This window comes from Meles meles, chromosome 4 (assembly GCF_922984935.1).
Source record: "Meles meles chromosome 4, mMelMel3.1 paternal haplotype, whole genome shotgun sequence".
Taxonomy (NCBI): Eukaryota; Metazoa; Chordata; class Mammalia; order Carnivora; family Mustelidae; genus Meles; species Meles meles.
The window spans coordinates 30454948-30470293 of NC_060069.1; the positions used below are offsets into that span (position 1 = coordinate 30454948).

The 15346-nt window shown below is 44.1% G+C and overlaps 1 pseudogene; it reads right to left on the reverse strand.

The window, feature by feature from the left end:
* Positions 1–2896: 2896 nt before the first annotated feature.
* Positions 2897–3547, reverse strand: LOC123940658 (annotated as a pseudogene).
* Between the last annotated feature and the right edge of the window lie 11799 nt (positions 3548–15346).

The window sequence follows — 15346 nt, forward strand, 5'->3', positions numbered from 1 at the left end:
GGGCACAGTGCAGTGGGTGGTAGGAAGGGACTCTCTTTCCTGGAAAAGTCTGAGGCCCCAGTGAGCATTCTGGGACCTGTCAGCCCATGTGCTCTCTCCAGAAGCCCTCTGGGCAGCACTTCGAGCTCGGTCTTGGGGAAGGCAATGCATCTCCTTCTCCCCCACTCCCACTAGAGGTCTCCACCTGGGATCCTGCCAGGCCCACATCTGGGATACTCGGTCCCCTCAGCTAAATTGAGGCCCTCTCCCTCTTTCTCCTGCTAAACACACTGGCTTCACCAGGGCAGCCACACGAACACATACACACACACACACATGCACACTTACTACACATGCACACATGCACGCACATACACTCCCTCCAAGGCCTATAGATGAGCAGATGGCCACCAGGGGACAGTAGACAGCTCTTCCGGAGTCGATGCATCCTCTCTCCAGGCTGGGCTTTCAGCTTCCTTGATCTTGAGCGCAGCTGGAGAACCATGCCTAGGACAGACTGAGCAGGGGATGCAGGACAGGCTGGGGAAGGACAGGAGGAAGGTTCCAGGTCAGTTCATAATCAAAAAGATCATCCCCCCTGCCCTTTTCTTTTTCCTCTTGGGCATAGAGTACAAAATTCTCAGCCTTTTGCAATGGTGAGTGGGGGCTCCAGTGTAGACAGAGGGATGGTCCTTGAGGAGACCCAAATCCCACTGCAGGGACTGGACTGCAGAGGATGGTATTGGTGCCAACTTCTGGACTCAGTGTAAATTCCAGGAAGTAAAAATGGGCCTTAAGGAAGCTGACCCTTAGTTGCTAAAAAAAATCATTGTCAGAAAGAAAACTTCAATAAATTTTAAAAGCACAATATTAGGGGTGCCTGGGTGGCTTAGTCATTAAGCATCTGCCTTCAGGTCAGGTCATGATTCCAGGGTCCTGGATTGGAGCCCTGCATCAGGCTCCCTGCTCAGTGGGAAGCCTGCTTCTTCCTCTCCCACTCCCCCTTGCTTGTGTTCCCTCTCTCACTGTCTCTCACTCTCTGTCAAATAAATAAAATCTTTAAAAAATAAAAATAAAATAAAAGGCAGTATTTATGCAAGCCAAGTAAATCTAAGGAGAGCAGAAAGCCTCCAAAGCTTCCCGCCTCCCTGTGAGCCCTGCCTCAGCCTGCTTGAGAGCCTGACCCCCTGGGCCTGGGGGCTGCACAGGTGGCCTGGAGAGGTGGCTACATGGGGAGGGCATTTGGAGGAAGTAAGGTCTTCATACAGAACCAAGGACAAAAGAGGAAATGTTGGCCACAGGGCCCAAAGTGTGAGCCACTCCTCGAGTCTTACCTCAGCTTCTGACTCCTACATGAGGTCCATCTGACACCCCTCCACCTCCCAGGAGGCAGCAGCCTGAAACAGAGCCTGGCCCCTAGCAGCAGTTTCCAGGTGACTCATGGGACCCTCCCTGCTTAAGGTCCTCAGAAACGGCAGGGCTGTGGGAAGGCCTGAAAGGCAACGGAGAGGATCCATGCACAGGTGGGACCATAAGTCAGTGAGGTGTGGCGGTGATGTATGTCCCATGTCCCATTCACGTCCCCAAAGTGAGGCCAAGGCAGAGGGAAAGCAGGTAGAGAAGATAGTTTTCAAATTTTTTTTTTAAATCAAGGTTTCACTATTTAGGCATGATTGATTTAATCACCCATCATTGGTGATTGAACACAATCTCTGGTTGACCTGGAGATAAAACTACCTGCCTGCAGCAGTGTATTTTCTAAACAATGGCGTAAAGAGGCTGATGCCTTTTTTTCATCATTGGTACTTTTACCACTTTAAATTTGGGGGGGGGGTTGGGGGAGGGGAGAGGGAGAGAAGGAGAATCTCAAGCAGGCTCCATGCTCAGTGCGGAGCCCCCACTCTGGCCCTGGTTCACCATCCTGAGATCTTGAGCCAAAATCAAGAGATAGATGCTCGAACAACTGCACCCCCCAGGTCCCCCTCATCACAGGTACTTTAAAACAAATTACTTGTTTACTTCCCATTGCGCTGCTTTTACTTATACCCTAACTTGTGCATTTGCCTCTTTTCTTTGCTGAAAATCAAAGTTCAAATCCTCTTTGGTATCATGACCAACCCCAGTGTCCCAAGCCCTGCTCAGGGTAACTCCTTCTGGGGTGTGTCTCTCTCCAGGCCCATATATATATTTTTAATATATATATAATTTACATTAATTATATTAATATAAACATATATTTATATAATATTAACAATATATTAATTTATATTAATTATATATATTTCCTATATATGCAATATATATTATCATATATATTATATACATATTCCTTTTTTAATGGGAAAGTGTCATCTTGTTTTACTATTACTAATGTAAACATGTGATGTCAAAGAAATGAAGGTAATTTTACAAACCCAGAATGTTTGGAAGTACATGAAATTTCCATTTTATTGTTATATTCGACCACACTAGCTCAAATGCATTTCTCCACAACTATTCCAACATAACTCGCTTGGAATTATTTCAGTCATCCATAACATGTGACTCTGTCAAATACTTTGAATCTAAAATAAAAGTATAAAATTTCATTTATTAACTTTTAGATGAATGGGGTAAGAAAGTCATCAGGGGATGATTAGGACTGTTAATTTCCAACAAGAAATTGTGTTGAAATATTTCCTCTGGTACAGTAGTTATAAATTAGAATTTTCAGGGCAGAACAAAAGTACAATAAAAGAAACTTCTGCAGGTTAAGCCTTCCATAGTCCCAAACCTCCAAGAAAAGCAAGGCAAAGCACCTTTCTTGCAAACTGAGTTTCCAGGATTTCCATGCAGTCGAGCTTTCAGAAATAGACAGGACATATCATTCATATATATATTATATATATAATATATATATATCTTGGTTCTGCTTGTATTACTTATGCCTGAAGCGTTTAATATCCATCCAAGTCCAAAGGTGGAAGAACTGAGAAACTGGTATGAGTGAAAGCACAGGCTGTTTGAGCGAGTGCCGCCCAGTGGGAAGTTTTCTTCCATGAAGGCTGAGAATAGTCCTGCTAGAGAGGCCAATGAGAATGAGGCAAAGCGGGGCGCCTGGGTGGCTCAGTGGATTAAGCCGCTGCCTTCGGCTCGGGTCATGGTCTCAGGGTCCTGGGATCGGGTCATGGTCTCAGGGTCCTGGGATCGAGCCCCGCATCGGGCTCTCTGCTCTGCAGGGAGCCTGCTTCCTCCTCTCTCTCTGCCTGCCTCTCTGCCTACTTGTGATCTCTCTCTCTGTCAAATAAATAAATACAATCTTTAAAAAAAAAAAAAGAATGAGGCAAAGCTGGGGCACCTGGATGGCTCTGTGGGTTAAGCCTCTGCCTTTGACTGGGGCCCTGGTCTCGGGGTCCTGGGATGGAGCCCCATATCCGGCTCTCTGCTCAGCAGGGAGCCTGCTTCCCCCTTCCCCTCTGCTTGCCTCTCTGCCTCTGTGATCTTTCTCTCTGTGTATCAAATAAATAAATAAAGTCTTTTTAAAAAATAAAAGAATAAGGAGAGTCAATGTAGGAAGAGACAGAAACATTCTTCTCCCCCACTTACTACCTGCCACTATTTTAAAAAGGTAAGTCATGGGGCACCTTGGAGGCTCAGTCCTTAAGCGTCCGCCTTCAAGCCAGGTCATGATTCTGGGATCCTGGGATCCATTCTGGTGTCAGGCTCCCTGGTCAGTGGAGAGCCTGCTTGTCTCTCTGCCCCTCATATTGCTCATGCTCTCTCTCTCTCAAATAAAATCTTTTAAAAAACTTTTCGTTGTGTGTGTTGTTTTTAACTATGATCTGGTGCTTCTCTATTTCTTCTTGCTTCTGATTTTGATACGTCATCCTAGCTGCCTGTGGTATATTAGGGGATCCTGCCAATATTTGGGTAGGCTATTCCTAGCTCTTCATGAACCAATTAATTTGCCAACGCTTCATATCTGAGCGGCTTCTTGGGAGAGCGGGCACACCAGGAACTCAAGCAGCGCCTGGTGGAAGGGGCAGGGCAGGTACCAAGTCCTCTCGCTCTTGTTTGTGGACATCCATGACTCTGACGCGCGAAGGCACCTAGGGACGCCTCTGAACCGCAGCACATATGGACCCGGCAATGCTGAGGGGAGCCAACATCGTGCTCTGCTCAGCATGATCCGGCAAGCTTCAAGCACCCAGCAGGGCGCCTTTGGCCAGCCCCGCCACCTCAGCCCATCCTTATATATAAATTCCTTTATAGGAGGGATTTTTTTCATAGCAAGTGTGGATATGAATATATTCATGCATGCTTGGTTGTTCACCAGTGTTTTTAGACTCTATTCAGATATATAAGTACGTGAATTCCTTGTAACTGGTATATGTCCTGTTTCATCACCTGCACAGATCATCTTTGATTTTGCCTTCTCCTGTGGATGGACATTTAGAATGTGCCGGAAGTTCCTCTGTTATAAGCAATGCAGCAGTAATGCTAGTCCCTAGTGCCCTGCCCAGCTGGAGGGGCACAGGGCAGTAATCCGTTACAGTGCAGAGGAGTCCATCCACGACTTTGTTTAGAATTTCTACTGAATGGTGATAATTAGCAGAAGACACGCTTTTAGTCAATAACTGCTTTTAAATTCTGCCCAATGCACCCCTTACTGCCTTCAGGGATGGACTGCTCCCTCCCTCCACCACTGATTTCATGGTAGATACTGAAAAGTGGAATTATATTTCAGTTTTCAGGAGTACTGCCCAATGTTTATTCCAAACTCCATTCCAAAGCTGATTTTTTTCCATCAGCTTTTAAACTACCTTTATGTTTGATTTTCTTCATCTTCTCCCACCCTGGCCACCTCAGCCTCCTGCGAACTTTCTCTCCCTTTATCTGGACATTGGATGGGACTGTCCACAAATTTCTGAGCCCAGCTTCCTGATATCATCCAGTAGTTCCAGTATATGTTGGTGAATCCAGTCTATACTCACCCCCATGTCCTCTCCCTGTGAATTCTGGATGGGCCCAGGAGATCTCTGCTTACAAACAAAAGATTCCCAAATTGAACCTGGCATCCCCCTCCTGTTACTGATGCTTCTCCGTCTCAGGGGCAAGGGCAACTCAGTCACCTTCACCCTTGGCCCACTGTCTTCACATCCTTGTCCCCACCATCCTGCCTAGTCTGTAACTTAGGTTTTATTTTTTTTTTCTGATGACAGGATTGTTTAATTTTTTATGGTTTCCTAGTTACTATTTTAAATTCAATTAATTAACATACAGTGTATTATTAGTTTCAGAGGTAGAGTTCAGTGACTTATATAATACCCAGTGCTCATTACATCATGTCCCCTCCTTACTGCCCATCATCCCATTAACCTATCCCTCTACCCTCCACCCTTCCAGCAACCCTCAGTTTGCTTTCTATGGAGGAGTCTCTTGGGAAATCTGGGTATCTCAATTGGTGAATCATCTGCCTTAGGCTCAGGTCATGATCCCAGGGTCATGGGATTGAGCCCCATGTAGGGCTGCCTCTCTCTCTAATAAATTAATAAAATCTTTTTAAAAAAATCTCTTATGGTTTGTCTCCCTGACTTGTTTTATTCTTCCCTCCCTTTCCCCATGATCCTCTGTTTTGTCTTTTAAATTTAACTTACAAGATCATATGATAATTGTCTTTCTCTGTCATTTAGCACAATACCCTCTAGTCCCATCCACATCATTGCAAATGGCAAGATTTCATTTTTTGATGGCTGAGTAGTATTCCATTGTATGTATGTATGTATGTATATATATATATATATATATATATATATATATATATATATATATAGTCTTTCCTGCTTTGTGTGACTTAGGTTCTTGTTTGTAGCTTTAAAAACAAGTCCACAGTTCTCACCTGAAAAGCCATCTTCTAGCCTAGGCCATCTTCTCTCTTACCTAGGTCACCCACACAATCTCCAACCAGCCTCCTGCCCCAGACTCGCCTGAGAACTTCATTGTCTTCCCTGTCCCCAGGACTTCCTTCTACACCACACACCTGACTGCACTGTTCAGCGCTCTCCATTTCAGCATGGAGGCCTCCTGATCTCCCTTCCACTCTCCTACCTAGCATTGCCCTCTCCCCTCTCCTCCCACCCCTGTCCTAAGCTCCAGCTGCATACTAGATAACCAGAGAGGCCCCCCAATTACGACTTCTCCAGGCACCCTCCTGCCCTCAGTCTACAATACCCTGAAGACCCTCTTTGTCAGCTCCTCCTCATCCTTCTTTCCCCTCAAACACAGCATCCTCTAGGGAGCCCTCCCAGCCCCACCCCATCCAGAGAGTAGGTTAAGATTCAAATGTAGGGTCGTTGAGGTCTGTTGGAGGCTGACCAGGGGTCACGAGGGGTTGGCAGGGGAGCGTTGGGCACTGGCTTGGGGGCCGTTGGGGATTGGCTGGAGGCCTTTGCGGGGCTGACTGGCAACTGGTGGGAATTGGCCAGGGTCCGTTGGGATTGGCTGGATACCGTTGGGGAGCTGACTGGATGCTGTTGGGGTGCTGGCTGGTCCGTTGGGGATTGTCCCAGACCTTGGGCAGTTGCTGCGAGCGCCGAGGGAGGCCACGCCTTCTCCAGAAACAAACAGGTTTGGAAGGTGGGGATTGAGGGGTAGACACCATGGGGGCCCCGACCGGCTGGCTCCATGGACCTGGAGTGATGAGAAATCCCATGGGAGCCCCCAACCCTTGAGGCCCTGAGTGAATGAGAGAGTGCTGTGGAGCCCTGGAGCAACCTGCTGGGTCGGGCCCTCCGCAGGCAGCGGGGCAAGGGCGCGCCTGCAACGAGGAGGAGGTTGGGTGGGGTGGGGAGGCCGAGCCCCCGGACCCTCGTCCTGGGAGCCCGGTTTGCATATCCCTCAGCAACCCGGCAAGTCCGGGAGCCGGGAGATGCAGGCGCCGGTTAGCTGTACCTGCCGGATCAACGAGGGATGTGGGACTGCATTCAGTTAACAGTGTGGTCTTCTGTTCCTCTTTCCCGACCGTTTGAGCACAGGCTCCAATTTTAGAGGCTATGGAGGAAAGAGCTTAGCCCAGGTCTGCCAGCAAGGCCTTTACCTGCGCAGGCTCTTGCCAGAACTGACTAAGGGTGATCACTCACGGACTGGTGGCTTGTGGCTGGAGACCCAACCCGGGCTGACCTTGGTGACTTAGATCATGTGAGTCTGTGAAAGCCTGAGCTGTCCTGACCTCCAAGACGCAACTCCTGAGTGAAGGTTTCTGCACGTCAGGCTTAGATCAGATTTGTCCGCTTTTATCAAGAGCTTGTGGACAAAGGCCTTGACAGACACATGGTTGGGCTGTGCCTTCCGCCACTAGATTTAGGCACCTAGAAGGTAAGACAAGTGAGCTTCCTACACCCACCCCCCTGAGACAGACAAATGCATACAGGTGAGCGAAGATGATAGAATTGTTAAGGCCTGGTTGTGATGATAGCCAAGACAGACACCACCCCTAAATCCTCCATTGGTGACCCGAGGCTCAGCACCTTTATTCAACCAGTTCCTGTTTCTGGATGAAGGGAGAAGCCTTAGCTGTCTATCCCTTCAAGTGGTTACTTTGCTCCTTTCCTTCAAATAGTAAATATCCCCCAAAAGCTATTCTTTCTGCTAAACTCCTTTATGCTGTTCATTTTTCCCAGCAGTGAACATTTTGGGACTTCATCAAAATCAAAATCTTTGGGGCACCTGGGTGGCTCAGTGGGTTAAGCCTCTGCCTTCAGCTCAGGTCATGATCTCGGGGTCCTGGGATCGAGTCCCACATCAGGCTCTCTGTTCAGCAGGGAGCCTGCTTCCTTCTTTCTCTCTCTCTGCCCACCTCTCTGCCTACGTGAGATCTCTTTCTATCAAATAAATAAATAAAATATTTTTTAAAAAACGATCAAAGTCTGCACAGCAAAGTAAACAGTCTACAAAACAAAGAGGTTCTGTAGAATGAATGAAATGAAAAATGGAGCTACTCTATATTTTATTTTATTTTTAGCTTCTCTAAACACCAGGCTCACCTAACCCCCAACCCACCCTCCAAAACCCTCAGTTTGTTTCTCAGGGTCCACAGTCTCTCATGGTTTGTCTCCCCCTCTGATTTCCTCCAATTCACTTCTTCTCTCCTTTTCCTAATGGCCTCCCATGTTATTCCTTATGCTCCACAAGTAATTGAAACCATATGATCATTGATTTACTCTGCTTGACTTATTTCACTCAGCATAATCTCCTCTAGTCTCATCCATGTTGATACAAAAGTTGGATATTCATACTTTCTTATGGAAGCATGATATTCCATTGTATATATGGACCATATCTTCTTTATCCATTCATCTGTTGAAGGACATCTTGGCTCTTTCCAGAGTTTGGTGACTGTGGCCATTGCTGCTTTGAACATTGGGGTACAGATGGTGCTTCTTTTCATTACATCAGTATCTTTGGGGTAAATGCCCAGTAGTGCAATAGCAGGGGTCATAGGTCCATTTTTAATTTCTTAAGGAATCTCCACACTGTTTTCCAAAGTGGCTGCACCAACTTGCATTCCCACTAACAGTTAAGAGTGTTCCCCTTTCTCCACATCCTCTCTAACACTTGTTGTTTCCTGTCTTGTTAATTTTGGCCATTCTAACTGGTATAAGGTGATATCTCAATGTGATTTTGAATTGAATCTCCCTGATGGCTAATGATGATGAACATTTTTTCATGTCTGTAAGCCATTTGTATACCTTCTTTGGAGAAGTGTCCGTTCACGTCTTCTGCCCATTTTTTGATGTTATTATCTGTTTTTTGAGTGTTGAGTTTGAGGAGTTCTTTATAGAATTTGGATATCAGCCCTTTGTAGTGTCATTTGCAAATATCTTCTCCTGTTCCTCAGATGGGAATTATTCTTTAGAAAATTCACACCATTAATTGTGACTTGTAGGGAAACATAAATCTAGGGAAACACACAATACATGACACACAGACAATAATATTCCCTGTGGATTTTTCATAGATGGATTTTAGGACGTTGAGGAATGTTCCTTCTATGCCTATACTGTGTAGAGTTTTAATCAGGAAAGGATGCTGTATTTTGTCAAATGGTTTTCTGCATCAATTGAGAGGACCATGTGGTTTTTCTCTCTTATTTGTGTGTTCTATCACATTGATTGACTTGCAAATATTAAATCACCCTTTCATCCCAGGGATAAATCCCACCTGGTCATTATGGAGAATCCTTTCAATGTACTATTGAATACTATTAGCTAGGATCCTGTTGAGAATCTTGGCATCCATATTCATTAGGGATACTGGCCTGAAATTCTCCTTTTTGATGGGGTCTTTGCCTAGTTTGGGACTCAAGGTAATGCTGGCCTCACAGAAAGAGTCTGGAAGCTTTCCTTCTGTCTCGATTTTTTTTTTTTTTTTTTGGAAATTTTATTTATTTATTTTTTTTTTCAGCGTAACAGTATTCATTCTTTTTGCACAACACCCAGTGCTCCATGCAAAACATGCCCTCCCCATCACCCACCACCTGTTCCCCCAACCTCCCACCCCTGACCCTTCAAAACCCTCAGGTTGTTTTTCAGAGTCCATTTTTTTTTGAAGCTGCTTTGGGAGAATAGGTATTATTTCTTCTTTTAATGTTTGGTAGAATTCCCCGAGGAATCCATTAGGACTGGGACTCTTGTTTTTTGGGAGGTTTTTGGTCTTTGCTTCAATCTCATTACTGGCTATGGGTCTATTCAGGTTGTTCATTTCTTTCTATTTCAGTGTTGATAGTTTATAGGTTTCTAGGATTGCATCCATTTCTGCCAGGTTGCTTGATTTATTGTCATATAGCTATTGATAACAATTTCTCAGAATTGTATTTATTTACTTGGTGTTAGTCGTGATCTCTCCCCTTTCATTCATAATTTTATTAATTTGCGTCCTTTCTCTTTTCTTTTGGGTAAGTCTGGCCACTGGTTTAACCATCTTATTAGTTTCTTCAGTGAACCAGCTTATAGTTTTGTTAATATGTTCTACTGTGTTTCTGGTTTCTAATTCATTGATCTCTGCTCTAATCTTAATTATTTTCCTTTCTGTGCATGGGGTAGGCTTAATTTGTTACTGATCCTTCAGATCGTGAAAGTGTAAAGATAATTTGTGTATTTGGGATTTTCCTACTTTTTTGAGTGAGGTATGGATGGCTATGTATTTCCCCTTTAGGACTGACTCTGCTGTATCACATAGGTTTTGGATCAATGTGTTTTTGTTTGCATTGATTTCCATGAATTGATTAAGTTCTCTTTGATCTCCTGGTTGACCCAAACATTCTTGAGCAGGGTTGTCTTTAGTTTCCAATTGTTTGAATTTCTTCGAAACTTTTTCTTGTGATGTTCCAGTTTGGTCTGAGAATATGTAGGGAATAATCTCAGTCTTTTGGTTTCATTTGAGCCCTTATTTGTGACCCAGTATGTGGTCTATTCTAGAGTAAGTTTCATGTCCACTGGAGAAGAATGAGTAGTCGTTGTTTTAAGGTGGAATGTTCTGTGTATATCGTTGAGGTCCATATGCACCAGTGTGTCATTCAAAGCTCTTAAATTTCTTTGTTGATTTTCTGCTTAGATGATCTGTCTATTGCTGAGAATGGAGTGCAAAAGTCTTCTACAGTTGAGGTACTGTTATCAATATGTCTCCTTATTTTGGTTAACAGTTGGCTTATGTAGTTGGCTGCTCCAATGTTGGGGGCATAGGTATTTACAACTGTTAGCTCTTCTTGTGGGATAGATCCTTTAGGGATGATATAGTGTCCTTCTGTATCTCTAACTATAGTCTTTAACTTAAAATCTAATTTGTCTTATATTAGAATTGCTACCCAAACTTTCTATTGAGGTCTGTTAGCATGAAAGATGATTCTCCATCCCTTCACTCTCAGTGTGGATGTATCTTTAGGTTCAAAATGCATCTCTTGTAGACAGCATATGGGTGGGTCCTGTCTTTTTATCCATATGCAGCCCTGTGCCACTTTATGGGATCATTTCAGCCCTTCATGTTGAGAGTGATTATTGACTGATAAGATTTTATTGTCATCTTGTTGTCTCTGAAGTCCTTGTTTTCTATAGATTGTCTCTGTATATCTCTGTTCTTTGTCATTCTTGGGGTCTTTCTCCTTTAATAGAACACCCCCTGCCCTTAAAATTTCTTGCAGGGCCAGTTTAGTGGTCACATATTTCTTCAGACATTGCCAGTGCTGGGAGCTTTTTATCTCTCCATCTATTCTGAATGACAACCTTGCTGGATAAAGGATTCTTGACTATTCTTCTGATTTAGTACCCTGACTATGTCTTACCAGCCTTTTCTGGCTTGCCAGGTTTCTGTGGACAGGTCTGATGTTATCCTGATTTTCCTCCCTCTGTACATAAGGAATCTCTTCCCCCTAACTGCCCTTTAAAATGGTTTCCTTGGTTCTAAGATTTGCGAGTTTTGTCATTACATGCCTGGGCCTTGATCTTCCCTCGTTGATCTTGATTGCTTGTTTCTTTCACTAGATTAGGGTAGTTCTTGGCTTGGTCAAATATATCTTCTATTCCACTTTCTCTCTCCAGCTCCTCAGGGATCCCAAAATTTCTGAGAGTGGAACGTTTCATGCTGTCATTCATGTCTCTAGATCTGTTTTCAAGGATTCTAAACTGTTTGTTCCTGCTCCTTCTTTTCTGTTTGTTTTCAAGATCACTTTGTTTTTCTGCCTCATTTACCCTAAATGTTAGAGTATCTAGATGAGATTGCATCTCACTGATAGCATTTTTAAGTTCTGCCAAGTCTGCTCTCACTTCTGCCCTTAACGAATCTATGTTGCCATTAATAGTTTTCTCCAGTCTATTGTCTTCATAACTGCTACCCTAAAGTCCATTTCTGATATGTGGCTTAGTTAGATCCATATCCATTAGAGCTGCAGGAGAGGCCACTGTGTCTGGGATTGTTCTTTGTTCAGAGTTCCTATCCCTGTCACTCTGTTGAGTTGTGGTTGAGGGGTAGCCACCCACCTTTCTGACAAGGGCCTAAACTCTCTATGTGTTTTTGAATACTTGTGGAAGGTACACTTTCATCTGATAAATTTTCATAGACACATGCCTGTGAACTCTCACTGCACACAGTATTGAAATTTTTACAATTCTTTGTGACTTTGCCTGCTGGTTGCCCCGATCCATATCGATTTCTGCTACATCCTGGATACTTTAGATGGATCCGGGGCCAACAAATCACCTTTCAGATTTTTTTTAATGTACTCTGGTTTGATTTCACTTTATATCATTACATTTTCTTCTCTTAATTCCTGTATATTCCCTTAATTCCAGGGTAATTTCATTTTTCTCTCTTAATTCCAGTATAATTCGATGCATTATTCGTTGTTTATCAGGATCAGGGTACTCTAAATTCCCTTCACACAGTTTGCCCTTCCCTCCACCCAGCTCCACCTCAATAACCACCACTTTGTTCTCAATGACAAATAGCCTTGTATAACACTGCATGCTTTGAACTTTTCACTATGTGTCATAGCATCCCTTCTGGAATCCACTCCCATCACAAGGAGGACTCAGTGCAATGCCTATGCAATGGAATCTGAATTCTGAGTTTTTTCTCTTGGATTCTGGAAGATCCAATACTTCATGATTGCACAGGATCTATGTCTTAATATCGTTGTTCTCAAAAACGGATGCCTTCAAAAGATACACCATTACCTGGGATGTATCATTTTTCATGTCACCTTTGTAGGTGGAACCATAAGAAATGTGGGTCTAATTTCATATTCAGAGGATCAATCACTCCATTCAAAACCTTTCCTAGGAACTGGTGGAGTTTGTTTTGCTTCGGTTCAGTTTGCTTTCGCTGAGCTACCCTCTGCCTGAGTTATGATGATTCTGTTCTGAAATTGTGATCTTTTTTCAGTTTTGATGCTCTCGTTTTTCTGCAAAATTGAAACATGGAAATCCTCTTGATTATTTCAGTGGGTCTTGTATTTAGAATGCTCACTAGTAGAATTAATCTGGTTGTTTATTTCCCATAGGTCAGAGGCCTCAATGTGAGAGAGGACAACATTCCATACTCCATTCTGGGGTTTACTTTTTTTTTTTAAGATTTTATTTATCCATTTGACAGACAGAGATCACAAATAGGCAGAGAGGCAGGCGGGGGGTGGGGGAACAGGTTCCCCACTGAGCAGAGAGCCCGATGTGGGGCCGATCCCAGGACCTCGGAACCATGACCCAAGCTGAAGGCAGAGGCTTTAACCCACTGAGCCACCCAGGCGCCCCCTGGGGTTTACTTTCTGTTACGATGATGTACACTTAATTGCTGTAAGAGCTTTCCTGAGAGAAAGTTGACAGACACTGTAGGTCACCTTTTAAGGTGTGCAGTTTCATATTTGTTGTTTGTGCGGTTTTTATGAGCATATTCACAGAACTGTGCAACATCGCAAGAATGGGTTCCAGATGTTGTACATTATCCCTGCACCAGAAACTCCTTGCTCCTTCACAGAGAGTCCTCATTTACCCTAACCTCTAAGGCCCAGGGAAACAGGAATGTACTTTGTCCTTCCAAGGATTTCCTTAGTTTGACCTTTGGTATAAATGGAATAATGCAGTGTGTGACCATTTGTGCCTGCCTTCTTTATTTAGCATAATGTTTTGAAGGTCCATTGATGTTGTAGCATGAATGGGTTCTTCCTGTCTTTTATCTGGCTGATCAGTATTCCACTGTATAACTACTACACAGTTTGTTCTCAGTGGAAGAACATTTGGGTTGATTTCACTTTGGGATGATTATGAATAATGCTGCTAGCAACATTCATGAGTAAGATTTTGTGTGGCCATATGCTTTCAGTTCTTCTAGGTATATCCCTAGGAGGGAAGTTGTTGGGTCACGTGGTACCTGGGTTGTACTATTTAAATTCCTGCAAGACTCTTGCCCAAATTACTATACCCTTTTCTGTTCCTGCCCACAGTGTGTAAGGGCTCTAATTTCTCCACATCCTCACCAACGTTTATCTCTCTTTTGGATGAGAGATGTCTGTGGGCATGAAATGACAGGTCACCCTGACTGGGCTTTGGATTTCCTTCATAGCTGATTATTTTTGACTTCTGTTCATGTGCTTCATGGTCGTTGGAAAAGTCTTAGAAAAGTGAAACACACAGTTGCAATTTAGTTGGACCTCAAGCAGCCAGGGGGCATGTGACTCCATCATTAAAACCAGCAGGCATTTTGGCGTTTGCCTCTTTTTAGATTGACTATTTCTCATTGATTAGATTTCCTCAAGTTAAAAGTGTAAGATTATGTTTCTCTTACCTGTTGCTTCCCTTTCGCTTCCTTTGTTCAGCAGGAATGTGGTGGTAGCTGCTCAGTCCACATTCTTATCATGCTCAGATTCTTCAGGGCCTCACTGTACCCTGCAGAACAAATGCAAATGTTGGAGCCTGAGAGGGAAACTTACCACAGTGTGGTCCCTTCACTGCTCTCCCAAATGAGAACGGAAATGGGTCCTTGTGACAGAAACTACTCAGCATCCCCAACCAGACCTGCAACTGCATCCACAAATCCAAAACATTGAGATTCCTGTGAGCAAATACATAGAAACCCAAGTCAATGAGAATGTAGGAAGAGTCTACATGGATTCTCTTCAGTTGAATCATGTTTGTTGCTGGTTCCATTATGCTGCTCACTTTAAGAAGAAAGCATTTTCTTGTGAGAGATTTAGGAATTTAGATTTGAGGGGAGGAGGATACATGGGCTTGTGCCTGGAGACAGTGTTAAGCTCCTTCAGTATGACCCATCACCCTTCAGGTGAGCAAAAAGTTGGAAGGAACCAAATAAGTTTGACCTCGTTCACCGCTAAGCTCCAAGGCTGAAGGGGAAAGTGATCTCCAGACACCCTGTTCACAAATCTCTTAGTAGATACAAGCATGTGCACTGTTTAATGGAAAAAGTGCAGAAATTTCTAGGGGTATCCCAGTCATGCAACTTAATGTATGAGTGGAGGATAAGATTCCTTGACAGAGGGGTGCCTGGGTGGCTCAGTGGGTTAGGGCCTCTGCCTTCAGCTCGGGTCATGGTCCGGGGATCCTGGGATCGGGCCCCGCATTGGGCTCTCTGCTTGGCGGAGGGCCTGCTTCCTCTTCTCTCTCTCTCTGCCTGCCTCTCTGCCTACTTGTGATCTCTATCTGTCGAATAAATAAATAAAATCTTTAAAAAAAAAAAGATTCCTTGACAGAGCAACACTTAAGGTAGATGATGAGTTTCATACTCTTATCATCATTCTCAAAGACCTGCTAAACCTGTGTACTCCTCAGGCACCACAGTGAGGGAGGCAGGAGGCCAACCTATGTTGACTTGCCTTGGCCCTGTCCAG